This window comes from Salarias fasciatus, assembly GCF_902148845.1.
Source record: "Salarias fasciatus chromosome 23 unlocalized genomic scaffold, fSalaFa1.1 super_scaffold_20, whole genome shotgun sequence".
Classification (NCBI taxonomy): Eukaryota; Metazoa; Chordata; class Actinopteri; order Blenniiformes; family Blenniidae; genus Salarias; species Salarias fasciatus.
The window spans coordinates 13,749,441-13,776,196 of record NW_021941230.1 but is presented as its reverse complement, the minus strand read 5'-3'; the positions used below and the strand labels follow the sequence as shown (position 1 = coordinate 13,776,196).

The 26,756-nt window shown below is 54.7% G+C and overlaps 1 pseudogene; it reads right to left on the bottom strand.

Moving 5' to 3' along the window:
* Positions 1–8,709, bottom strand: part of LOC115383649 (uncharacterized) — a 105,691-nt pseudogene extending 96,982 nt beyond the window's left edge.
* Between the last annotated feature and the right edge of the window lie 18,047 nt (positions 8,710–26,756).

Here is a 26,756-nt window from a genome sequence, read left to right as displayed (position 1 = left end):
TCGGAGGCCGGCGGAGGGGGGGGGAAGTAGGCGCAGTCGGGGGGCGGGGAGGGGAAGTCCCCGCCGGACTGCTTGGCCTGGCTCACTTTGGCCTGGAGCGCCGGCGGCAGGTGGGACAGGTTCAGCTTTCCTGGTTTAGGGGGGGCGCGGGGGCCGCCGGAGGGGTCCTTGGAAGGAGATCCGGACGAGGAGGAGGCGGGACACGGCGAGGACGAGGGGCCGTGGCTCTGGGGGGCGAACTTACTGAGCAGGTTCCTCCGGGACTCCTCGTAGAAGGCGGACGAGTCGCCCTTCACGCTGGAGTTCCTCTGCGGCGCCGGAGGCGCTCGCTTCAGCCCGGCGGCGCCGCCGGCGAAGGGCGGCGACCTCCTCATGGGGGAGCCCAGGTTTCCAGGAGGCAGGGGGGGAGGGGGGGGCGTGGGGCCTGTGACGGGTGCCGGGGGAGGCGGCGGAGGAGGGGGGGGGTGCTGGGAAGCCGCTGCTGCTGCTGTCCGGCGGAGGAGGAGGGAACTCCGGGGACTGCAGCTGCTGGCCCCCGCCGGGCTGCCATTTTGGTTTGGTTTTAACCGCCGGAGGCGAGAGGGGGGCTTTGGGGCTCTCCCGCGGTGATTGGGTATTTGGCACGGCGCCGCCCCCGGAAACTGGCTGGCGAGCTGCTTCACCAGAGACATGGTGGGCGGTGGCTCCGGCGGGTTTGGACAGGCTGTGCTGCTTGGGCAGCGTGGGAGGGGGGTGACCGGATGGCGTGGCCCGCCTGGAGGCTGAACTGCTTCTTCAGCGGCGCGGGCGGAGGGGGAGGCGGCGGGGGAGGCGGCGTGGGCCCACACATGGCGGCAGGCGGCGGGGCGGGGGGAACGGCGGAGACCGGCGACATGGGCTTGGCGCGGCGTGAGGGAGGAAGCCCGGGGTGAAGGTCTTCGGCGGGGCCGGCGGGGGCGCGGGAGGCGGCGGGAACTGGGAGGGGATGGGGAACTGCTGGGGGGGGGGGAGGCGGCGGCGGCGGGGGCGGAGGGAGGAGGCGGAGGGGCGTCGGAGCCGGGGCGGGCGGCGGGGGAATCCTCGAGCCCCCCGTTGGGAGACAGGAGGTCCCGCGGCGGGCTGGGGAAGCGCTCCTTCAACGCCCGCTTCAGCCCGTTCTGGAAGACCGGCTGAGTGACGGCGGCCGGGGCGCAGGGGGGTGGAGGGGGCGGCGGCGGAGGAGGAGGAGGGGGATACGTAACTCCGTTGGTCAGCGGGGCGGGCGGAGGAGCCGGCGGCGGGGGGATGAAGGCGGGCGGGGCGGCGGGGCTCGGCGGGCCCAGCCGGAGCACCGCCATGGCGGACCCGGGGGCGGGCATGCAGGGCGGCGGGGGCGGCGGGAGGCGGGGGCGGGACGTTAGTCCTTGCCGCAATGTGATTGACGTTGGGCTTGGCGACCTGCGCGGGGGGCGGGGCCGGGGTCACGGGGAGCACCGGCTGGCCGAAGGCCTTGACGTGGCCGGGCAGCTTGTGGTGGTTGGCGCCCTGCAGCCGCGTGATGGTGCTGTACTTGTACATGGTGGGGGCCGGGGAGTGGTACGACACCGTCTGGACCGAGGGCGGGGGCGGCGGCGGCGGAGGAGGAGGCGGGGGCGGCGGCGGCGGAGGGGGGGACGGCGGCGCCGGCGGCTGCTGCTGGGGCTGCGGCGGGGCGTGGTTGTAACTGCTGATGGGCGGCGGCGGCGGCTGCTTCTGTGGGGACGGCGGGGGCGGCGGCGGTCCCGGGGGCGCCTGGGGGGGCGACGGAGGCTGCTGGGGAGACTGGGGCGGTGGGGGTTGCTGCTGGTGCTGCGGCTGCGCCGGCGGCGCCAGCGGGGGCGGGGTCAGGGCCGGGTGGTCCAGTGAGTGCTGGCTGTGGTGGCGGTGGCTGTGGGAGGGGTGTGGCAGCGTGGCGCCTCGAGAAGCCTCCATCCTCATCTGCCGGGCAAACAGACCGGGTTCAGCTCGAGAGGATGATCAAGTGAGATAACAGATTGACCTTTGACCCGTACCTTGGTGTTCTCCTCGATCTGCGTGCCTCTCTTCCAGGCCTCGGAGAAAATGGAGCTGACCACGCTCTGGGAGCGGCCGTGAGAGGAGCCGCTGTCTACGCCGCTGTCCGACTGGCCCGAGTGGTTCGACTGAGACTCTGAGGGGAAACAGAAGGAAACTCCGGCCTCAAACACAACGAGTCACGCTCCCTCGAGAAGCTCTCGGCGCCGGTGAGGCGACTCACCGGGGATGCTGGCGGAGCTGGAGCCGGAGCGGATGCTGGAGGTGGAGAGCGACGACCAGTCGTAGGCCGCCTCCGTCCTCTTCATGGCCTCCTGGTAGTTCATGTACAGCTGCTTCCCGTACTGCGCACGAAAAGCACAACTTTCAACACAACTTCATCACAACAACAACAACTGGAACCTGTCTGGGCTGAAGCCCACCTTGGCGATCCGGATGCCGTTCACCCACTGGTGCAGCGTCCTCACGTCGTCGCAGCACAGGTACTTAATGTACTGAGACTTCTTCTGGATTTGTGGGTGCTGCAAGGAATTGTGCAGAGACAGGCGTCCCGTTCAGAAAAAACACCGTGGACCCGTGCGAGTTGACTCCCGGCGACGGGACTTCACCTTGAGCGCCAGCAGTAGTCGGTGGGAGCCTTGTACTTGCTGCGGTAGTCCTGGCCGTAGTACACGTTGACGTGGTCCAGCTGCAGGAAGCACACCAGATCTCTGGACGCCTGCGGAGACGCAGAGGAAAACGCTGACCTTGACCACCGACTCCAACAAGGCTGCAAAATTTGAATCAGGTGACAAAAAGTGTTGCGGAGACTGCAAACAATCAGATTCTCTCCTGACGGAACTAAAAATAGAGCATGAGCACAGGAAATCGAGCTTGAGAAATAAATAAGTAGATAAATATGACAGCATGTGTTTCTGTTGTTCAAAGCCGTCGGGCCTCATAACAGGAAATACCACGGCTCAGACCGTTTGGATGCGTTTCTCATGATCTCGGCCTCTTTTTTCTCCCTCCTCGCTGTGGATCTGCTCGACTCCCACCTCGAGCCGGACTGACCTTGGCTTTGCCTTTGGGGACGTAGTAGATCCCCGAGGCCCTGAGGAGAAAGTAGCGCTTCTTCCAGGACTTCTTCCCGTCCTCTTTGAGCCACAGGACGCCCTCGATCTCAGGAACGGACACCGAGCCGCCGCAGAAGCACTCCTGCGAAAACACAGAAATCCATTCATAAATAACTTCTGCCAACGAGTAAAAACGACAGGAAAGACCGACTCCTACCTCCAATAAAGCCTCTTTATTCCTGTCGGCCATCTCAGACGTCTCCTTCCGCCCCAACAAATAGTTCTGGAAGTGATCGAGGAGAGCAGAAAAAAAAGGGGGGGGGGGGGGGGGGTAAACTCCACAGCTCACCTCGTCTTATGTTAAATAAATTATTCACTTTTTACTCGCTGTGGAGGTCTGACCTACTTCTAGGTCTCCTACACAAACACACTCCGGCTCTCAGCGCGCATAAACAATGACGTCTGTGCATCCAGCGTTCACACACCGAGCGCCGGAGTGTGCGTTTCAGCGGGACGGGCGGTCACCTGAGGGTTTTTGAAGAGAGCGTATTTCTCGATGCGCTCGATGAACATGAGCTTGTTGTGGCTGTCCCGCGTCCAGTTCAGAAGGTTCTCCACCAGGTTCTCGTGATCCTCAAAGATTCGCTCTGAGAAGAGAGAAGATGAAGATGCAAGAGAGGCACTTTTCCTTTTTTTCTTTTTTTTTTTGGCTGTGTTTCAGTGTTTGCTTCACATCTGCCCTCTGGGGATTTCCGTTATTTGGGTGGAGCAGGATCTTTTTAACCGTGCACCTACAGATAGCGCGGACTCTCACCCATCTGCAGCTCGGTGATGGTTTCCACCAGGGACCAGTCGGGGCTGTAGCCGCAGTGCGATTTGTCCAGCAGGCTGTCCAGCACCTGCCTGACCGTCTGCCGCTCGTCCACCATCATCGTCTTGGAGCTCTCGTCCGACATGTGGACCCTGATGACCAGCTGGGGAAGAGTTGTCCCTTCATTACAACTGCTTTTTTTACTGTGTTTTATTTACTGAGATTCACCGCGTTCATTCATGAAACACGTGTTCATCATAAACGAACCCGCCGCGGGAAGACCTGCCCTCATTTTCTTGACCCCTGTTTGTTTCCTCCTCACATCCAACCGGTGTGAAAGCTGCAGATGACTGAACCCAAATGTAAACCAATGACAACCCGGGGGGAGCAGTGGGGTGGGGGGGGGGGGGGGGGGATCTGACCTACATTCTAACAGGAAAGACCCCCCGAAAATATACGGATATGAAGAAATCCCAGCTTTGTGACATGTGAGTGGCTGGTTGTGAAATGCAGACGAGCCTCATCCCAGCAGTCTCCTGTGCCGACCCCCCCCTGGCGTTCCCCGAGCCCCCGCCGTACCAAGCGCCCATTATCCCGTCATTTTTCCGTCTCCCCGGCAGAGTCGACTCCTGCCGCCGTTTGCCGAGACACTGCCGGGCTTCCACTATTCATTACAAGTTAAAAAAAAAGGACACCATTCTGCACCCATCCGGACACACTTCATTCACTGGTGGAGTTAAAAAACGGCCTCACACACACACACGCACACACACACACACACTCTCCCCGAAGGGTGAACACGCGTCACGGCTTAAAAATCAGCATTTCTTCAGCGGCTCGGGGTTAAATAACACGTCTGCATTGTCTCTGGGCTCGCGCGGCCCGCCTGATTCCCCGCTCCCTCCCCGGCAGATACACATAATCAAACACCGCAATGACCTATTTTCCGTGCGCTTCGCCGCCTCGCTGTGAATGAAGTTCACAAAGAAATGCAGCACGCAGCGAATGTGACAAGACAGCAATTACCATTCAGGTCAGAAGGATTTTTTCTTTTTTTTTTTTAAACAGAGAAACTGAGTCAGTGAGTAAAACGTTTCTGCTAAAAGAAGGAGACAAAAGGTGACGCTACCTTTTTCACCTGCGCCTCTTTGATTTTCTCCAGGGCGACTCGGATCTTCTCGGCCTTCAGCTTGGCCGCCTGCTCCTCCTGGACGGACACAGAAAGCACAGTTCACACTCTCGCCTTCCCATTGCACAGCCTTGCCTCGTCGCCTTCCCCTCTCCGCCCCGGCAGGAAGGAGACATCTCACACACACACACACACACACACACACACAACTTCATTAAATCACGAGCCGCCGTCCAAACCGGTCACGGCACCGAGGCGTCCGGGCGGCTCACCTGGCCCCTCCAACAGGACGCCATCACCTCCATGCTACAGGTTGCAGGAAGCGATCGGATCGATCGCCCGTGTGCAAATACGGAATCAATCGAAAGCCGGAACGAATCGCAGATGATCGGACTGCGGTGCCTGGAACATGGCGCCGGGTTTACGGCTTCACGCCGGAGCTGCAGCAGGTCTCTTTGATGTTGCTACAGAGCGGCGGGGAGACAATAGTAGAAGATCCCCAAAGGGCGAGGAGCTGCGGCTCCAAACGCTTCCACCTCCAGACGGAAGGATCCGATTCAGAGCGGAAACCGTCCCGATGACGCGAAACCACGTCAGGAACCGTCACGGTCCGGAGCAGCTCCTCCTCGGTCCCTCAGCCTGGACTCCTGCCGCCGCTGGGCCCCGCCGGTCCGGCTCGCAGGGACGCTGCACACATGTGCACCCGAGACGAGCGCCGCTCGACTACAACTCCGAGCGAGACGGAGGGGGAGGACGACGCCCCTCCCCCCTCTCCTCCTCCATCACCTCCTCTCTTCAGAAACACATGCAGAGGTTTGGGAGCGTGCCCAATCGATGGAGCATAATCCCCCTCAAACATAGTAGAATGGGGGGGTGTCGGCCAACCAGCGAGGCCCCCCCCCCCCCCCGACTTTTTGGCCAATCAGGACCAGGAGGGAGACCATGACTGACTCGAGCGCTGGAAGCTAAACTGCACTGACAAGGACAGAGAGAGGAATCTGGGTGAGAGAGGCTGAAGTGGTGAATATCTGAGGAAGGAAAAAAGGGTGAATGGGGTATTTACAAACGCACCCCGAGCCTCTTATCTCAAGAGCTTCACGCCCCCCCCCCCCCGACCCGCCCCCCCTCCTTGACCCAGACTACTTCTTCCACATGACCGACTCAAGTGGGCATTCGCATTAACGCAGCAAACCCCACGTCTCCGCCGGCCAGCAGGCTTTTAGTCAGCCCAGAGCGAGGACCGGGGGGGGGGCTTTAAGGCTTTTGGGGAACTTTAAATTGCTTGTAGGTGTTGAGTGTGTGACTGATTCCATCCTGATAGAAGCATTTCATGAACAACTCCTTCTTTTCTTAATGGAGACAGGAAACAGCAGAGAAAATGAAAAAGAGGAAAAAACAGACTCATAAAAAAAGAAAAAAAAAGCTCGTGGAGTCAATATGTGTGCAAGTTAATCGATAATGAAAAATCCATGCCGCTTTTTTTTTTTTTTTTTTTTTTTTTTAATTCAGCTAAAGTGTGCACGAGTGGCAGTCAGGCCTTGCATGTTCAACATGGATTTTTCAAAAACAAAACAAAAAACAAACAAACATGCAGAGCAGAAGAGAAGAAAGGAAGAACAGAAAAGCAAGTGTTTGGAGAAATCACCTTGGTCAGGAGGTGAGAAGGCTTTCCAGCTATGCTTTTCAGAATGAGCGAGGTGTTCTCGGTCCAGATAGGAGTGCTTTGGGGTGAGGAGGAGAGGAGAAACAACAGGGGAGCACAGAAAGACAAAAACCGAGAGAGGTCAGTGACTCTGGGAGGGTTTTTACTGATTTCGATCGCTTTGCTGGCGTGGAAGCGAGAGAGGCTGTTAGCTCCAGCTGTGGGCGAAGCAGTGAGAAGTATGAACAGAGGAAACATGACTCTCGTCTCACACACCTCGCTCACGCTCACACACACACACGAACAGCACCACTTTCTGCAGCTTCAAACAGTGTTTTCAGTGACTCTGGGTCGGACTCTGTGCAAGTCGGACATGCAGGCTCGCGCTCGTGCACTTACGGTGGCTCGGTCCACTTCGCCGTCCGGCGAGGCGAAGTCAAGCTGCCGCCGGGCCGCCTTACCGTGGGGCCGCCGCAGCGTGACATGCTGGGAAACACGTGGAAGCGGGCAGGCCGTGTTTGTGTGCGGATAGCAGGCACAGATAAATCAGGAGGGGGGTGGGGGGGGGGTGGGGGGGGACAAAACGCAAAACACAACATGAAAACATGCAGTGAAGACATGCAAGACGTTTTCCAGCAAAATATCCCGGCGGATATTTGACTCCGAGGCGCTTACGTTGTAATCCAAGTCACACTCCAGATTACAGCGTACTCAAGGACACCACTCAACACACTGATCAAGCTGCGGCGTGCGTGTGCGCGTGCACGTGCTCTGCATCCAGGAGAATAACATGCTGTGTGCATTAAGCGTGCAGAGGCTGGATTGGGGTCAGCTTCAGACTTTCTGGATTCTTCACATTCAGCAGGTGACCTTGACCTCAAGGCTGATTTACACACACACACTCACTCAGGACTGCTGGAGGTTAGCGGCGGGTGTGTGTCAGAGTTCCTCGTACCTCTGTGCTGGTCTGGTTCTGGCCCTGCGAGCCGGGACTGCTCCGCCCCTCCACGTCTCCTGCCGTCACTTTGTCGGTGTCCAGGGAGTCCATGCTGGAGGCGGAGGCGCACGCCGAGTTCACGCTGGAGCGCTGCGACGCCGCCTCCTGCTCGCCGACGGCGCCCACGGAGCCCGTCCTGCGGTGCTGCCCGCCGCCGCCGCCCGACGACCCGGACGAGGGCCGGCGGAGCGTGGCGGAGGAGACAGAGGATGAAGAGGAGGAGGAGGAGGAGGAGGAGGTCTGGCGCGCCGCCTCGTCCATGCTGAGGACGCCTCTCCAGCTGCGACGTGATGTCTCCAGGAGATGTTGGACGCCGCGGGGCGGGCGTTGAGGCTGCCGCCCCGGACCGTGTTGGCCGGCGAGGCCGGGTGCTGCTGCTGTGCTCCCTGTGGGGGGGGGGGGGGGCAAACGGGTCACATTAAAACACCAAACTAAAGCACGAAACGGACGCTGCTGCTGTGGAGGAGGGCTACCTCCGCTGCTCCCGCCGCCGCCCGAGTGCTTGGCGCTGGCGCTGCGCCCCCCCGGGGCCCCCCCCTCTGCGGCCCTTGCTCTGGCCGCGGGCGGCGGAGTTGGGTCTGGAGATGGTGCTGAGCTCCTGCTCGATGGAGCACAGGTCGGCCATCAGGGCGTCCAGGTCCACCGTGTCGCCCTGGTTCAGCGCCTCTGCGGGGGGAGCAACCAACACGGGGTGTGATGAGACCAGAGGGGGAGGGGCGAGGAGGTGGGGGGGGGGGGGGAGATGAGCCAGCTCTCACCGTTGATGTTATTACATGGAGAAGCGGTAGGAGAAGTTGGCCATGTTGGTCTCCTGCCTGAGAGGCGGCTTCTGCAGCACCTTCTGCGGCCCGGCCGTCGTCCAGACTCTGAAACACACACAGAGCCGGAGCGTCTCCCACCGGCCGGACGCACACGCCAGCACGCGCATAACCCAACGCCCTGACCTGAGTGAGCTTATCCAGCTCTCCCAGCCAGGCTACGAACATCTTGTCCAGGGTCCTGGTCCTCCTTGTCGCTGTCCTCCTCGGCGCCGTGGTCCAGCTCGTCGTCGGACACCTGCTCCATCTGCCTGGAGAGGAACCCCCCCCCCGCACACAGCGATGTACGTAAATACACACAGTATATCAGGTCACACCCACAAAGCAGTAAAAAGAAAAAAAAAAAAAAAAAAAAACCTCGAGCTCAGCTCACGCCAACCTCACTGCCTGTTACCATGACAACCGCTCCCCGGACCCTAGCGGGCGCCCTGCGCCGTGCGATCGATGAAATGCCTGTAGTGTCTGGAGTGTGCCGCTGTTTGGCACGACACGCCCAGCAGCTTCACTCCCAGCCCGAGACCCCCGAAAAGGGGGGGGGCGCTGACGGAGGAGGAGGAGGAGGAGGAGGAGGAGGAGGAAGGAGCGGAGCGTCTTCCTCAAGTACACAAACATATCAGCGCGAAACCCTCCGTCCTCTGGCGTCAGGACGTGGGGGAGGTCATTAAACAGCGGCGTGGGGACCTCATGGTCCATATTCCCACCATGCCTGATGCTCAGCTGGTATCGGTAGGTAAAACAGCTCCTCTAGTGAGACACAGAGAGATTACTTCAGCCTGGGTGCCTGACGTGTTCAGATACGGCTTCTTCACCCTCGATGCTGCTAAAATCTAAAACTTTGGCATGATCAAGTTGCAGAAAATATCTTAATGTAGAATCGTGATTTTTTTTTTTTAAATATTCGTATTCCTCCTGAGCAGGAAGCAGAGACTTTCCTACACAAGGACACTTTCCAGTCGCTACAATGCAGAAAAACCAGAGACAAAAAACAGCAGATAAACCTTCAAGCAGGATACACAAAAAAAAGCCTCTTTGGATGTTTTTGCAGCCTTGACGCGTGCTGACGTCCGTCCCTTATCATTCCTGACACACTGGTGCAGTTCAGACCATCTGATCTTCACAAACTGAGAGGAGGAGGAGGAGGAGGAGGGTGGATCCTCACACATGTCAGTGTGCGGCCGGCAACAATGTTATCTAATCTGCTGATGCATTGTCAAGTGGTAAGGACGAGAGAGCGGCTGCAGGAGGCTACGGCCTGTGAGGGACTGGATTTTACCACGTACCCAACAACATTCAGAGAACAACATCAACCTCACTGCCTGTGTTCTTACTCAGTTACACTCATTTTGGACGTTGGTACAGTCCCAGCGCCCACCCCCCCCCCCCCCCCCCCCCCCCCCCCCCCCCCCCCCCCCCCACAACAGGGTCCAGCCACATGGAATGCTCCTGAGTAATCCCATTGATGTTGTCAGAGGTGTCACTCCTTCTGTTATCCCACGCTCTGTGGTTGTCAGTCGCCGGCTCGCTTGCGGGGACTTTCTTGGTACCGGGCACCGGGCTTAACCCCTCCAGTGACCCCCCCCCCCACCCCCGTTCTTTTCATCTGCACAAAAACATGTCCATGTGGGAGCTCGACGCGCCACGAGCTGAGCGGAGGACCGGAGGGGCGACGGCGAACGCCACCGAGCGTTCACACGTCCGGCTGGAGGAATGTGACAGAAGCGGGCACGAAACAGAAACGGCGAAATCAAGACGGGGGGACACGTCGCTGCTCTGAAAACCTCGTCGTAGCAGACCGACTCGATGGAGTCAAAGCACAAAAACAAATCCACAAATAACTACAAATACGCGTGAGTGTTGAAGCTGCAATCGGAGAACACGTGTGGGAGTCGGAAACAGGAAATAGCCGGGATGCGCAGGATTCCTGATTTCCCCATGGGCCTGTTTTCTTGGCAGGAAACTCCAGCTGTCTTAAAAGAGGGGTGGGGAGGGGGTCGCAGGAGGAGTCCGAACGGATCCCCACGCTTTTACCGTCTTCGGGTCGCCGGTGCGGTCAAAATGAAAAATGACAGGAGGACGACAGATTGCTTCAGGAGAAATTACCAAGGTTTGCTCCCACTGCTGGAAAAAAAGCTTTTATCTGCCCTCCGATGTGGCTCGCTTGGGGTCACACACACACACACACCACACACACACACAAACACACACGCACACACACGCATCTTGGGGTCAAACGTACAGAAATAGCCGACTTAGCCAGAAAAACATCAGTTCACAGCAGAGAGAAGAAGAAAAACTACTGTTTGCCGTCCCTCGCTGAGCTGTTTCCATATGTAAATACGCAAACGGAAGGAAATGAGTCAGCCTGGGTGCTTCGACACACACACACACACACACACACACACACACACTAACACTAACACACACTCGCAGGTAGATTCACGAAGCAGAAAACAGAGAAATGGAGCAAAATGCCCCCAAAACACCACGAGCAGGATGAGAGTCGTCGTCCTAATGGAATCAGCGTGAGCGCCGCTGCAGGTTTAAGTGAATTACCACCTGAGGCCCGGCTTTTAAGCTCATGGAGCATGACCCGGGGTGTGTGTGTGTGTGTGTGTGTGTGTGTGTGTGTGTGTGTGTGTGTGTGTGGAGCCGTGCCGCCTTTCCCTCTTCCCCATGCGGCGCGGCCAGCGCTCTTGTCTGAGCATGACCGGCATTCATCTGTCTCCAGTGACGGCTCGGAGGGCCCGGGGTGAAAGATGAAAGGTCAAAGGCGGCTCGGTGGTGTCTCGAGTCGTCGTTTTATGATGCCGCAGTCATGCAAAAAAAGCAACGCGGTGTGGGAGAGTGTTCTGGGAAAGCAGATCTGTGATTCTTCGAGGAAGCATATTCCGGTACTGAGGAGGATGACGCGGTAGGAGGAGGAAGATGAGGAGGAGGAGGAGGAGGAGGGAGGGTGTGACTATCTTTAGACAAATTCATCCAGATCAGAGAGCGTCAAGAGGATGGGAAAACAGGAGCAGGATTGAAGATAAGCTGCCGGGTCGTGGTCGTCTACACATCAGGGCGAACGGCGGTCCTCGGTCGGACACGCGGGCGGAGGAGGAGGAGAGGCGCGCGATGGCCGAACGCCATCCCCGCCGCAAAGCCACAGAAAGTAGGTTAACGAGCAGGGACCCCGACACTGCGGGCCAGGAACGTGAACTTGCCGACTTCTCGTCGCATTTTTTAGCTCTGGTGACTTTGAGTGCACGGATGCGGCCGGGGGGCTATTTTCACACCAGACCGTGACACGAAAACACGGCGCTCCGAGGAGTCGCGTTTTCGACGCTCCGATTCCTCGCTCTGCACGTGTGGAGTGTGTCTGATAGGGCCGAATCAACAAATTTAACTACGCAAAATAAAGAAACAAGGAACAAAAAACAATTTCCGAGAGTATGTGGGAGTGACGGGATATGGCATCAGGGGTGTAGATCCGGTCTTCGTGGGTCAGATTACGAGATCGGCTGCGGCTCATTTGGTTTGAATTAAACCCATCAGGGAGAAGGAAAAACAGCTTTTTACAAGCCCTGAGCAAGATAACGTGGAAGGTGACTCGCTGAAGCGCTCCACGGCTCCACCTCCCAACGTCGCCATCCGACATTCGGATGACGAAAGTCTCGTGGACGCTTGAGACGCAAGTAAAGCCTTTCACGTCCTGCCAGCCAGGAAGCAGGAGGGACCGGGACGTGGGCCGCGACCCGCGCTGCCAAAAACCACACTCCTGAGCGGATGTTTCCATCCACTTCGCCGCGCACCACACACACACACTATTTTTAAACCGTTTATAAATGTAACCACTGAGCGCGCGTCGGGCTGGTGAGCACTCGAAAAAAATACCGCAAAGGTTAGGAAAACCATCCTCCTTCCAGAAAACAGGGGGGAAAGAGAAACTCGGTGAACTCTGAGAGGCACGAACACACCGCCCATTGTGCTGTAACGACAGCGAGGGGGAATTCTTGGAAGTTTAGCGGGACTCGCCAAAAACTGACGGAGTCTCCGGGGGAAGACGCAGACAAAGCCCCAACAGAGAGACGGCGTTTAGCTTCACACGAGGATGACGTGACCGATGATGATGCGCTTCATCAGAATCTGTCGCTGCAGAAACATCTTTGAAACGTGCAGCGCCGCCGGACGGGAGCGATGCAAATATAGAAACACGCAAAAGCCGCCACGGCAGGCCACCTCGTGACCCACTTCCTCGTTCACAGCGGCGATAACTCACGACAAATCAACCTCGAACAGCACCTGCATAAATACGAGTTGTAATAAATGATTTTTTTTTTTCCTGCATATCTTATTTCGCCCTTCAAGTCGGGAGAAGTTTTCATCCTTGAATGCATTAATCTGTCCTCCTCTCTGCTGCACACTGTGCTCCTTCAAGACTGTGATTCACCTCTTACACACACACACACACCACACACACACACACACGTGTCTGACTGTCACACTCCAGCCATAAACACACTCCAATAAGCCCAGCCTGTCATTCACGACATCCTGCATTGTACTCCGGTTCTTGTAATCTTGCGAACAAAGCTTCTCAAATCTTAATTTCACTGCCTCTACATCAAAACACACACAATCTTTGTTTAAAACGTGCACACGTAATAATTTCTAGGCGCTAGACGGTGGCTGTTGCTCATTTCCGCCGCCGTCTCGCGTTACTGCTCTTTATTTTATTACTTCCGGCCCTTCACAGCGATCACACACCGACTAGATCACACACTTGATGCATTGTTGTTCACATTTTCTGTGAAGCTCCAGGAAAAAAAACGAAGAAACAAACACAAAACAAAAAAAAACAAATCGCGGTCAGATTAAGATTTTGTCACACTGTAATTTAAGTTGCTTTTCAAACGGGAAAGAGAAGCCGGCGTGTCATGAGGACGCAATCAGCACGTGAAGCCACACCCCAGAAATAAACGTTTTTATGAGACAATTTTAACTCATTTAGTCGAAACGGTTAACAAATAGGTACATCAACACGTCATTTATCTCTAGGATGTGTGAGTGGTGTGAGGAAAGGTGGGAGTGTGGGCGGGAACCGTACAGTGAGGAGGGAGAGAGGAAGTGGGTGAGGAATGGGTGGAATAATGAAGGATGGAGCAGCTATTAGGCTGAAATAAGAAAGAAAGGGGGGGAGGAGTGGGGGGGGGGGGGTGTGATGGCCAAAAACAACAGCTCCAGTATCATAGTCAGGCACAAAGCAACAGCCTGCGAGCAGAGGACACACACACACACACACACACTCGGGATCAGTCGAGCGCAGCGTGACACAGTGAGACGCTCCAGCTGATACAGCCAATTAGGAGGGAGGGGCAGAGAGAGGGGGGGGGGGGGTGGAGGGCGGCGGACAGATGGAGAGGGAGTCAGCAGGACGAGAGAGCGAGTGTGAAAACGCTCGGTCACGGCGGTGGGCGGCGAGGCTGCGAGGACTCGGCCGCTCGCCGGCGTCAGAGAGGGAGCCGAAACTTCAGCCGCCCCGCAATTCTCGCAGAACGGCTGTTACCATGGCAACCCGCGTGCTCACGGAATCTCTCCGCCTCGACGCGTTTTCCGGCGTGGTCCGCCAGCCACAGCGAGGCTTCGGCGAGAACTCCGAAACGCGAGACGGCAGGCAGCGGCGGCCCTCCTGCGACTGCTGCCCCCCTGTGAAATCGATCGCCTTGTCCAAAACCTCAAAGCTCACGTTACACACACCTGCATGAGGGGATCAGGTTCGTCTGCCGCAGGGGGCTCGCTCACACACCACACACACACACACTTCCAGCATGATGCAGCGCTTGCAGCGGCTGAAAGCCAGCGCCGGGAAGAAGGAAGCCACACATTAAAAGCCGCTATAAAAAAAAGATGAGAGGCCCCACTGATCTGCCAAAATCTAAAGAACAGAAAGAGCTGCAACGCCGCCGAGCGAGGCCGCCGCCGATCCACCCCTCCAGTGTTTGCTTTGGGAGGAAATGAAGTTTGCTGCATAGCAATGCGGCCTGGATTTCTTGGGGTTTTTTTTTTTTTTTTTTTTTTTTTTTTGCCTCAGCAGATAGGAATGTGAAAACGGTGTGATGCATTCAGACAAATGGGTGGCAAATTCATCAACATCCCACAAACGGTGGGCTCCCGCAGGGCTCACGTCCGAGAAACGAGGACGTAAAACAGTCGCTGCGTTTCCCCTGCTGGAATAACAGTAACTCCCGGGGATGAGATTCATTAAATCGATGTGGCAGGGCTTGCATAAGTGGCACTAAAAGGATTGATGGATTAAACAATGCAGGGATAATCATTTAGTTTATCTCCCTTCTGATCAGACGGACACATGCCATGAGTTAGAGAGCAGCAGCAGGTCTGCACATGCCGAGGAATCGCTCCTTCGCAAAAATCCACCGTGCAAACGTCTTTACAGCCCCTCCAGAGTGCACACTCGTGGCTTTTTCATGTGTTCGAGGGGAGGTAACTTTTTTAAGAGCTGCAAATCAATCTCTGCTTGTGCACCTCTCAGCAAATCAAAAGACCCACTTTGCAGATGAAGTCATGCTTGGAGCAGAGCGGGAGGTTTACGTCCGCCACCTGTGGACGGAGGGCGGCGGGCCGGCGCGGCAAATAAGCGCGGCGACACACACACACACACACAACGTACACAGCGCACGCCACCCGGCAGCTGAGGAGCCGAACTCTGTTTGCTCATGCGCTCCCCATCTCTCCTCCTCCTCCTCCTCCTCCTCCGCCGTCACCCCGCAGCTGCGGCGTGTTTGTGTGCTTCATCAGACAGGCCCCGAAAAAATGTGCCAGCCTGTTTCCTGCCACGCCACCTCCAGCATTCCTGCTGTGTGCCAACAGCACACACACACACACACACACACACACACACACACACACACACACACTCCCAAGAGATCATCCCGACCTCCAGAGGACATCATCTGAAGGACAGACTGTTATAAGATGGCCCAATGCATGGATGACGCTGTTGCCATGACAACCGAACGGTCGGTTAACAGCGGCCGTGTGTGTGCGTGTGTTTGTGTGTGTGCTGGACATGTTGAATGATGCCGACAGCTGAGAGTGAGCACTACTGGGTGGCGTCACTCCTCCACACACACACACACACACACACATACACTACAACCCCCATAAACACAGCTGACACACACAAGTATCAAAACACGTTTTTTTGTTTTTAATCAACCACAAGCCATTTCGTCAGAGAGGAAATAACTCCAGTGAGTCCGGACTTGATTTATTCCACATTTCTCTCTCAGTTTTTCATTTTTAAAAGCTCCTATTAGGTTTGTGTTTCTGAACCGGCAAGAGAGCCGCTTCATAACTTCCTGGGAACGGACTGCAGGCGATCTATCGTCTGATCCGCACAAGACTCGGTCTTGTTGTCGACTGCGTCGAATAAGTTCTGCACTCGTCGTTATGTCGGCGGGTTTCGTCCGTCTGGGGGGTAAAAAGACGCCGTTCTTCTTATAAATAAGGAGCGGAGACTTCTGAGGCCGCTGTGACGGCGAGAGAAGAAAGGCTCAGTGTGAGGAGCATCTCCGGCGACAGACCACGGTTCGCCCTCACATGGCTCCACTTAAGTCGGGAATTATCTCCTTCGGCGAGGAAGACTCTGCTCCGGCGGGCTCCGCAGAGGCCTGCCTGGCTTCGATTCACAGCCTCCCTCGCTGCACTCCTTCCACTGGATTTTTAACCTCTTTTTCTTCTATTGTTCCAGACAACAAAACCACCAAACGGTGCGGATTCCACTCGTGAGGCGGCGAGATGACGGACGTGATGGTTTCGAACACATGCTGCCTCAGACACGCATGTCAGCGGCCGTAAAACTATAGCGCTCCAGACCACCTGAAATAGATCTTGTCCTGCGAGGCTCCGGCAGCGCGTCGAGGCACTTTTTTTTTCCCCCCATTTTCGGTCTGCTTGGCGGTTTATTACCCACGGAAAGCAGCAACGGTACCGTTACTCACTCTCACCTCTGAAGTGGTTTCCCTTCTTCCCACTGAGGTTTAAAGGTCGGACGAAAGCGGCACTTGACTCCCGTCACCGGGCCTTGATCCCCTGAACAAGAGAGAGGAGGGAAAAAAAAAAAACCATCAGCGTTTAATTATAAGCCGTAATTCGGTCACCTGATGAAGCATTAATGGCTGAGCTGTCAGTGTGAAGCCGGCGGTCGGTGGAGCGCAGGCGGAGGATTAACTGGAGGGCGCTGGAGCGGTGAAGACTTCACCAAGCACAGACAGTCAGGAAGACACTTATCGCAAAGCTCCGAAAGCAATCAGGCGCGGCTCCCGCCGCCATTCAGCGGCTCGGAGCTGCGCTCGCTCGCGTGCTTAATGAGCGGGTCGGCCGCCGCAGGCCGGTCGTTTCACGTGAGTCACGGCAGAAGCCTAAACCCGGGGAAAAGCCGCCGTGACTCACCGCTCCTCGCCAGGTCTCAGTAACGCTGACCTGCTGCAAACATCTCGGCGAGTCACCAGCTCGTTTGCTTACAACTCCGCTGACTCATGATTTTTTTTTTTTTTTTTGTTTGTTACGAGCTGAATCACAGTCTGAGGAGGAAAGCGTGATTCAGGCGCGACTGGACGGACTTTCTGCGAGATGTGAGCAGCTGATGCCGCCGGTCTCAGCTGTTCCTGCTTCGACACGCCGACTGCTGCTCAGCATGTGGCCGCGCTCTTTAAAAAAAAAAAAAGGGGGGGGGGGTGTTTTCACAGCAAACAGGCTTCATGTAACAAGGAGAGAGTGTAAAAGTGTGTGTGTGTGTGTGTGTGTGTGTGTGTGTGTGTTTATGCACGTCATGCTTGCGTGTGTGTGTGTGTGTGTTGCACACGGTTACCGAGAGGGATCAGTCCGTCAGCACAAGGCCAGTGAACAGGTGTGGCTGCAGCACAGTTGCCTCAGCGGGGCAGCTGCTGCCCGACAAAAAAAACAAAAAAAAAAACACAGAGCCGGGCCTGCGACACATGCACACACTCACACACTCCCAGGAGCCAGGATGGGGGGGGGGGGGTGTTAGAGGTATTTCTCACTTTATTCCAATAGATACTCACACTCTGAACTGCCTTCCTTGCAGCATCAGCTTGTTGCACAACAACACACTCGGGAAACAATACCTCCTCTCCAAGCTCTGCCTTCTCCCTGCACACTATAAAACAACACACACACACACCACACACACACACATCACCCCCGTGTGTGTGTGTGTGTGTGTGACAGCTTATTTTAATCAGTGCCCCACTTCCAGACACACGGTCCAGTGTGGGTGGACACAGGTGTGTCCTTGTCCACCCACACTTCCCCCCATTAACAGCCCCCCCCCCCCCCTCCCCTCCACCCCTCCCTCATCCCCCCCGATGGGGAGGCCGGTTTCCCGTCGGGGCAGGAAGCGGGAAGGAGGGCAGGGCACCGAGCGAGGATGATGTCAGGAAAGGAATAAAGGCAGGACTGTTGGAAGGGGAAGCACACACTGCCACTGTGTGTGTGCGTATATATATATATATATGTGTGTGTGTGTGTGTGTGTGTACAGTAAGAGTTTCACAATGAGCAATTTCAGCTCAATAAAGCACCAATCAGACGCACCGGGAAGTCCCCACAGTTAAAACAAGAAGGCGGGACCCGTCGCACATGTTCTCCCTGTGCACGTTTGCTCTCTGCAGGTCATGTGAGTCGTGCTGGAGTTCAAATGTTCCGCTGCAAAATGAATTATCTTGTTGAAATGCGATGGGATGATTGAACGCCGACAGTGACGACGACGACGACGACGACGACAACAACAGGAAGAACCCAGAGAAGCACACAATCCAGAGAGACCCATCGATCAGCATCGCCCGGCGCCACTTTAATCTGCTCGCAGAACAAGATAAGACCCGGCGGTGACCCCCAGCATTCTTGTAAGGGCACGGAGGTAAAACCATTAGTCGCCTGATTGATGGCTCGCAGCAAAAGGGAAGTGGCGCCGCTATCGATCGGAGTATCGCTTTGGTATCAAATCCAGCGCAACTCCGGGATGTGGCGGCATTTACCGCGGCACGGCGGGCCGCCTGACCTCTGCAGCAGGTCAATAAAAACACTCAGAGGCACCGGCAGCGCCATTTTCACATCCACGATCCACTCCGTCTCGGTTTGAACAAGAAATGCAAGTCATCCGTTCAGAGACGAGCAAATATCAGAAAAACTGCTGAGTCAGCGATAATGATTGATTGACATATCTAAAAATGTGTGTGTTTTACACCGATCTGGAGGAAAACGTTGTTCTCATCGTCCAGCCTCGACTGTCACAAACTCCTCCAGCTCCTCCCCTTCGCACGGCGAGGCCTGGCTGCAATTACCAGGAGCTGAGCCCCCCCCCCCCCCCACACGCTGCGAAAGCCACACATGGTGGGAATTACGGAATAACGCTGCGTCAGGAATGTTCCCACGATGGCCGGCGGGGTCCGATGGAGGTCCTGCTGCTGGGGTTTATTGGTAATGCAACACACACACACACACGCAGAGCGACATGATGAGGTTGTTGGTCTCTGTGTAAAAAATAATCATTCGCCAGCGACCGTCAGAGCCCGTCATTAGCAAGGCTTGATCGCAGATTAAAGACAGAAATCTCGCTTCTCATTTACACGGATCCGTCCTGATAATCTCTCCGAGGGATCGCCAGCAGCCAGCGCGGGGTCACAGAGGTCAGGCTGACAAACCAAACATGACGGGAACCCAAACGGCCGCCGCAGCGCCAGAACGAGGGGCAGATCGCCATTCGCTCCCCGAGCGGAGAGCGGCCAGCGTGGCACGTGGGTGAAAAATAATCAGGAACCACTAGAGAGTGAAGATCAGCGGAGCAGAGGCAGATTAGCAAGCTACTCAGCCACTAACTTCACCCCGGGACTGGCTGAACCGAGGCCTGCGCGCCGCCGCCAGGGTATTAGTCAATGAGATTTGGAAAGAGGCAGTGATACACAAGCGCCCGCGCGCACACACACACACACACACGCAGTGCGCTATTCTGCGAGATTAAGCTTGCAGGTTTGAGTAACTGTCAAGGGATTCGCCGGCAAAAAAAAAAGAGAAAAAAAAAATGTGTCAATCCAGTTTGAGCTGGGCTGTTTTCCCTGGATCCTCTTCCAGTTGTAGGTCACTGCAGCGCCGCCGTCCTACATGGACCCCGGCGTACAAAAAGGGGAAAAGTGGAGCAGCCTGCCAGCGCGGCTCTGTACTGTACAGTAAACGCAGCGGCCGCAGCCAAGTGTTGTGAAAAAGAGGAGCTTCCAGACTCTGGCGGCGGGGGGGGGGGGGGGCACCGAGAATGACCTCAGTGTTTCCAGATGACGCGATACGAAAACCTCTCCGCTCCCCCATGAGCCTCCACCTAATCAGTCCATGCTCCCCGCACGCCGCGGCATCGGCTGCTTTCTCACAGTAACTTCCATGATGAGAGATTGATTGGGGGGGGGGGGGGGGGGGTGGAAGTAGGCTGCAGTGCATATTTAATGGGAAAACTGGGTGTAGTGTAGTGTGGCTTCAGCTCCATGCAGAACCGCTTGAAATAGTGGAAACACTTCAATATGCACCGGCACACCTGTTTCACCTCCAGAGTGCGTGTGTGTGTGTGTGTGTGTGTGTGTGTGTGTGTCAGAGAAACTCTAAATACAACTGACATCCAATAGAACAACAGTTTCACTCATTTCTTCAGTTTTATGTGACGCGGTTTAACTTAGAAACTATAAAACGAACTGGTTTTGCTGCATTTTTCAACACACAGATCATTTTATAGATATGCACACTCAAAGAACGTGAAAAAATAAGTTGATCAGACTATTCTGAGAGCGCCACGTGAACGCCTGAAGTTCCTCCGGTTGCCTAAAGTCAACATTTTAAGGCCGGTTCATTTTCACCGTGTTTCCAACAATACACCCCGAACACAATCTGATCCCGGCCCCCCCCCTCCCGGAGGAGACGCTGTATTTGCTCAGATTGTGTCGTAACGCTGCTCTCCAAGCGGCGAATAAGGCCGGACCCTCGGTGGATTTCAGTGGAATGTGTAGCCCGGAGGTCAAAGGTGAGAGGCCAACTGTACAAGCTGCTCCAAACGGAGGCCTGTCACAGCAGGGCGAGGGGGGGAACGCTCTCATTTCTCCATAAAGAAAACTCGTCGCGGCGCGTTATCGTAGGCCCGCGGAAGGCAAACAAACACATGTGGAGCGCACGCACACGCCTGCTATGGTTTCATGGGAACAGAGTGAACTCCGGTCAGACCGGAGCGGGTAAAGCTGCAAAGCAAACATCAGCCGACCGGCCGGCCATTTCATTTAAAGTCAAACAGTGCGCGTGAAAGCGACCCGGGGAAAAGGAATAAATCCACTTTCCCCCCGTCCACGCGTAATTCTTACCACAGACGGATCGTACATCACCTCCAGTCAATAATATATTTTCTATCCAGCAGCCAGAGTGCATGAGTGTGTGTGTGTGTGTGTGTGTGTGTTTCTCCTGAGTGGGCACTTTGTGCTCTTCTTGCTCCTCTCTCTGAAACACTCCTTTCTGCCGGGAGCATTCTGAGTCGTCCCGAGTCAAAGAGCGACACAGACGAGCCGTCCCCATCCATCGGCCGTCCCGTGACTTCCCCCCTGGACTCCAACAAAAAGCAACGGGACGCCATAAATCACCTCTCCGATAACTGACGCACCCGCTGGAATCTCAGCGAATGATTCCCACTGGGATGAGGTTCCCTTTTCGCCCGGATCGCGTACGAGGCGACCATCCAACTTTGTGAAAACGCAGATACAAAGCCGGGCCCGCGGGCCGGGGCCGTCTCAGGTGTCGACGCGTGATTAACTATGTGGAGAGTGACGATCAAAAGAGCCCCCCTCTATTTCCTGTCACGTGCCGAATGAAAACGGGCCATCTGCAGCAGCGCACAGGAGGAGGAAGGGGGCGTCCGGGCCGACAGGGACAATCAGCCACCTGCCATTGTCGGAGCCTCGGTGATTAACAGCCGCGTTAAGCTGCTTAAACAAACCGTACAGTCGGGGAGGTGACGACAGAAAAGGACAATTAACGGCTGAAACGTACGAGAGGCTGAACGTGTATCATGGCAGATTAGATGGAATGTTAGAAAACAGGCCAGGGAAGAGGCGAACAGAGATGAAGACAGAGAATAACGATGGATGCTGGAAGCTTGCTGCTGCTGCTTTCAGCTTTCTGGCGACAGGTCAATGCACGGCAGAGCGGAGGGGCAGCCGTGGAGACGGCGGCGTCGGTACGTAGCAGAGCGGCGAGGCTGCAGGGGAGTTGCACCGTCAGCACATAGCAGGGAAGCTACCGAGGAAAACAGCCTGGACTCGCCGCGGCGCAGCGAGAGCGGACAATCAAACTCAGGAATCAATCTTGAACAAAAAAAGGGTAGAAGAGCCGACTTCCAGCTATTGAGAGCAGTGACATAAGGCTCTATAAGTATATATGAAAAGGCCAAACGGAAGAGCGGTGAAGAGCGAGGGTTTTCCAGGCTACAGGCTGCTGGTTAGCCATTTGTCTTTGTTTGCAAATGGCAGAAGCAGCTGCCATCAAAGGTCAGCAAAATGTTACCAGAACAAGGCCCCATAGAGGCCGGGATCACGTGTCCCCCCGACGAGGAGGGGGACACGCCCGCGCAACAACTCCCACGTTTTCACCGGCTCGCCGGGTCACGGGACGTCTTGCTCGGCATCGAGGAGCCGGTGAACTTTCCTCTGATCGCGACGGAAAGATCAGGGTAGCCTCTCCCCTCCGGGTCTCCATCAGGGTGCGTTTGAAGCGCCATCCTCAAACCCACCCACCCCCCCGGCTGTAACACAACCTGGGTAAACCTACACCCGCCCGCCCGACCACGGGCTCGTCTTCGCTGCTTTTGTGGAAGGGAAGCCTCGGGTGGGAGTCGGAGACGAGGCCCTCACAACTCGCACGAGAGCGCCAATAAAGAGCTGACGGACGGACGGACCGGTACGCAAACTAAGAATAGCTCCGGAATCCATCATCTTTAAAACACACCGTCTCCGGGGATCACTCCTCAAGCCTCAAATTTCTTTGACAACTGCTTTTTTTTCCCATCTAATCAGCTGCATCTCAGGGAAATCAGGCAGAGAAAAGGATGAAAGGCAGCAGAGGGACGGACGGTGGGAGGCAAAACATGTTTTTTTACTTTTCTTCCTCAGCATGGACCGATGAGAAAACCATGTTTCTGGTTCCATACGGAGAGGAGCTGATGTTTCGTCCAAAAACGTATCGCCTTCCCTCTCGCCCTGGGCTCGCTTTTCAATGGCCCCAAAGAAAAGAAAACTGACGGTGAAAAAAAAAAAATCTCTTACATATGCTCTTAAAACAGGAGCGGAGAGATGACACGCTACTCTCAAACACATGTTTTACCTCCTCGGCTAGAAATCCAAGCCATGACTGAGCGTTTTATGGCTGAATGCTGCCTGTAACTTTGGGACTGTTAAATCTGCCGAGGAAATGTCTTGTATAATACGATAACACGGAGCTCCCTCTCGTCTCCCGATGTGTTTTTCATCAAAATTCCTCTTCTCAGTGGCTGTAAATCTGATGCAAATACCATTCAAACATGGACTTCTTGCACAATGTCGCTGCAATGACAGCAATCCCACTGATGTCCTGAAACTAATCATTAATTTCTTCATAGACACTTTTGTTTTCCCTCTTCCAGATGTTTTCCAATCCTTCAGAAAGCGAGTGAAATATGAATCCAGCTGCAAGTTTTCTGGGACATCTGTGTGACGGGGAGCGAGCAGAAGGCTGGTGTTTACTCTCCACTGTAAACCAACGGCTGGTATTGTAGCTGCACGGAGCCATGTGCTTTGTTGGACTAGTGCTTTGTTGATGCAAATCAAGCGTGCCTTAAGGACACAGACGGTCTATTATAAAGCCACTGAGAGGGAATAAAGGCAGGGCCAAGTGGCTGTTTTGTGGCGTTTTTTTTTTTTTTTTTTTTCCCTTTGGGAGGCGGAGAAAATGTTTGTTTTTTTGCGTCTGCCCCTGAATTCAACAGATCCGGCAAGAAATGTCCTCACCTGGCCTCAGGAGGGCAAACACCGCTGAAAATGCTCAATGGGTGAGAACTTGAGCCCATATGGCGGCCGAGCAGACGGAGGCATGGCGAGCAGCTCGCCTGGGAATGACCTTTGAACCCCACGGTCAAAGCAGAGCCATTATCTTTCCAGTGTTAACTTCTAAAGGCAGGCAAAAAGAAAACACCCCAACCTTTTGAAGCTTCCTCATTTTCAGGTCATAAGATCTGAAGCACCACTTGCTCAACACAAGACGATCTCCACAGAAAAGACCTATTAAATGTTCAGAATGCTACCAAAAATTCATAAAAGTCGACTTAGTCCCATGGAATCTAAGTTCAAATCATGAGATATGAACAATAAAACCATATTAACCAAAAAAGTAATTTCCAAAAGCCGTTCCAAACCGTTCAGACTTGGAGATCATTTGGAACTGACTTGAAGAGGATGCTAAATGAGCAACAAAAGAGTTAACGTCTCTTCAAAACATCACTGCATGCCTGAAATTAACCCAAAACAAACTCCAAAACACAACCTGAAAACTGCTCTGGAGCCGGATGAAGCTAAGGCTGAGTGAGGGAGGAACAAACAGTTCATACGTAAACAGTGTTTGCCAGAAACAAACATCGGTGACATGGTGAAGCACGGCGGAGGAGGCATCATGTTTTAGGGTGGCTTTGCTGGAGGGAAAAATTAACTCTCTAGAAAGGACAGTGTCAGGTTGGATGTCCACCAGCTCAAGTTCGAATACGTCTGGCTTTCAAAGCGGGGGAGGATGAAACCTCCTGTGCGGGGTTCCTCAAGGCTCGGCCCTCGGGCCTCTTCAATTTAACATCTCCATTCTCCCTCCGTGGTGCACCTGCACAATGGCAGCATTCCAGAAAAGCTGCGTTTTAGGACATCTCCAACAATTTGTTTTCAGAAACGAAACAAAGGTTTTCCCTTTTCCACTTGGAAACGCTGTGTGAACGGGGCCTGTATCCTGTTGCTCACTGGAGTGACTCAACACACCGTCCTGTGGTGTCAACTTCATCTGCAAGAACAAACTTGAACACTTCTGGAGATAAAACACGAATTCTGCTTATCACGTGAGTCACACTGAAGTAAGGTGTCACATCCTGCACCGTCAGTCTTTGCATTGAGGGGACAGCCGGTGGTCAGGGAGGATGGACGAGGTCCAATCCGCAGCCGACAAAGAGGGAATGAAAACGCCGATCAGGAGGTGCAGAGAGGACGCGTGTGATCCGACACCCCCTCACAGCTCGTTAATCACATAAAACACGGGATTTAAAGAGCAGGGTATAAACAGAAGTGCGACAATACCATCATCGGCCATTACCGGGAGCGGATCGCCTCCCCCTGCTGAACAGGGTGGAGACTGGCTCCACATCTCTGTTCCGCTGGATGCAGAAAATTACAAACACGACAGATCCACAGGGCGAGGAAAATAAAGGAATGAATTAAAAAAATAAATGAAAATCCACAAACAATAGACTTACAGTCAATTAGTCCGCACGGTGGAGAGCTGCGGCTCTTTTCCCAGCCGGCCCCGTAACGCGCACACCCTTTCTCCCCCCCAAGAAAAGGGACTGCTCAATGGCCGCACAGGGGGGCGAGAGGGGGGCAACACACTCCACACACACACCCCACGGGAAACAAACGTAACGCTGAACAGCCCGCACAAGCCCACGGTCACACATAATCCCGTTTTTGTTTTTTTGTTTTTTGGATGAGCCTTTCCCGAGGACGCAGCGCAAAGGGCGCACGAGAGGACTGACAACACAAACAAGAGAGGCGGTTTCAGGCTCGCATCTCCCTCTAGGAACAGGATTTTTTTTTCTTTTTTATGAATAGGAGAGAAAAAGGAGATGACAAAAGATTTAAACACAGAAGATCGGCGTATGAAAATCCACTTACAGGAAAATGGGATGACAAAGAGGCTCCTCTCCTCTGCTCTCCAATAAATACCCCTGCGCCCGGAGGGGGGATGAAGAAAGAAGGAAAACTCGTGATAATAGTGATGATTGTGTTTTATAAAGAGGAATCTAGCGGTTCCGTGTCCTCATGTCCCCACGCGCTGCTCGCCGTGCTCATAGCGTCCACAGTCCGGATCGCTGTCCCATTCTTCTGGCCGGAGCTGCGGGGAGACACGCTGCGAGGCTCCGCCGCTTCCTGTCCAGCCCAGGATCCAGCGCCGCCTTCACGGACCCCCGGAAACGGCGCCGTGCGCCGGGGAGCGAGCCCCCAAGTCAGGACGGAAAGAGACGAGCTGCGCACTTTGACCGGCTCTGCGCGGCCTGGACGGGATGTAAAGTCACTGTCAAACACGTAGAGACACACAGCGGCTCGTCTGAAAGCGACAGACAAACACGTCGAGAAAGTGTCCGACGGGCCGTGAAAGCAGCATCAACATCCACCGTCAAGTGCGCAAATGAAAGATCCGTTAATCGCGCTGCGCATTTCGCCAAATTAGCACGCAGTGCTGTCAGTCACGCAGGTTTATGCTTCAACAGTATATCAAGAGCCATTTTAAGTTTAATTCGATGTTATTTTCGTGTAAATAAACAGTAACCTGAACCCAATATATCCGCTAATCAAGGATCTATTATTTCCACTGCAACGAGAAGCACGTGAACCAAAAGCATCAAACACTTTCCAGTTAATACTGCCCTTTTAATCATATCTCCCCCACTCTAAACTCTTTTTCTTTGTGAAAATATTTATTCCTGACTAATATTTTATCCAGACAACAATTTTGGATTGTTATTATTTTGTTTCACAATTGCTTTGCCAAATTGTCCTGAATATCACACTCATATTGCATCGCTTTGTCACTACCACTACTTCTATCTTTATTACTACTACTCTTACCAATAACAATAACAACTCATGTATTTTAATCCTTGCCTAATCCTTCTTAATTTCTTTTACGCACTGGAGGTTAAATATGATCACATTTTTTGAGGAAGTTTTTCAACTTGAGCTACAGTTAAACTTTTATATGCATAAAATAAAATGATGATGATAATGATAATAGTAATTATAACAATTTTAAAAAAAAATAGAGGTGTTATGTTTGACTCTTGTCGCTGCTCACCTAAAACGGCCTGCAGACAAATGGGGCACGTTCCAGATTAGGAGATTATTGTCATCCATATGGACACAAGGCATCACTCACCCATCAGCCCCTCCTCCATTCATTTCCCTGTTAG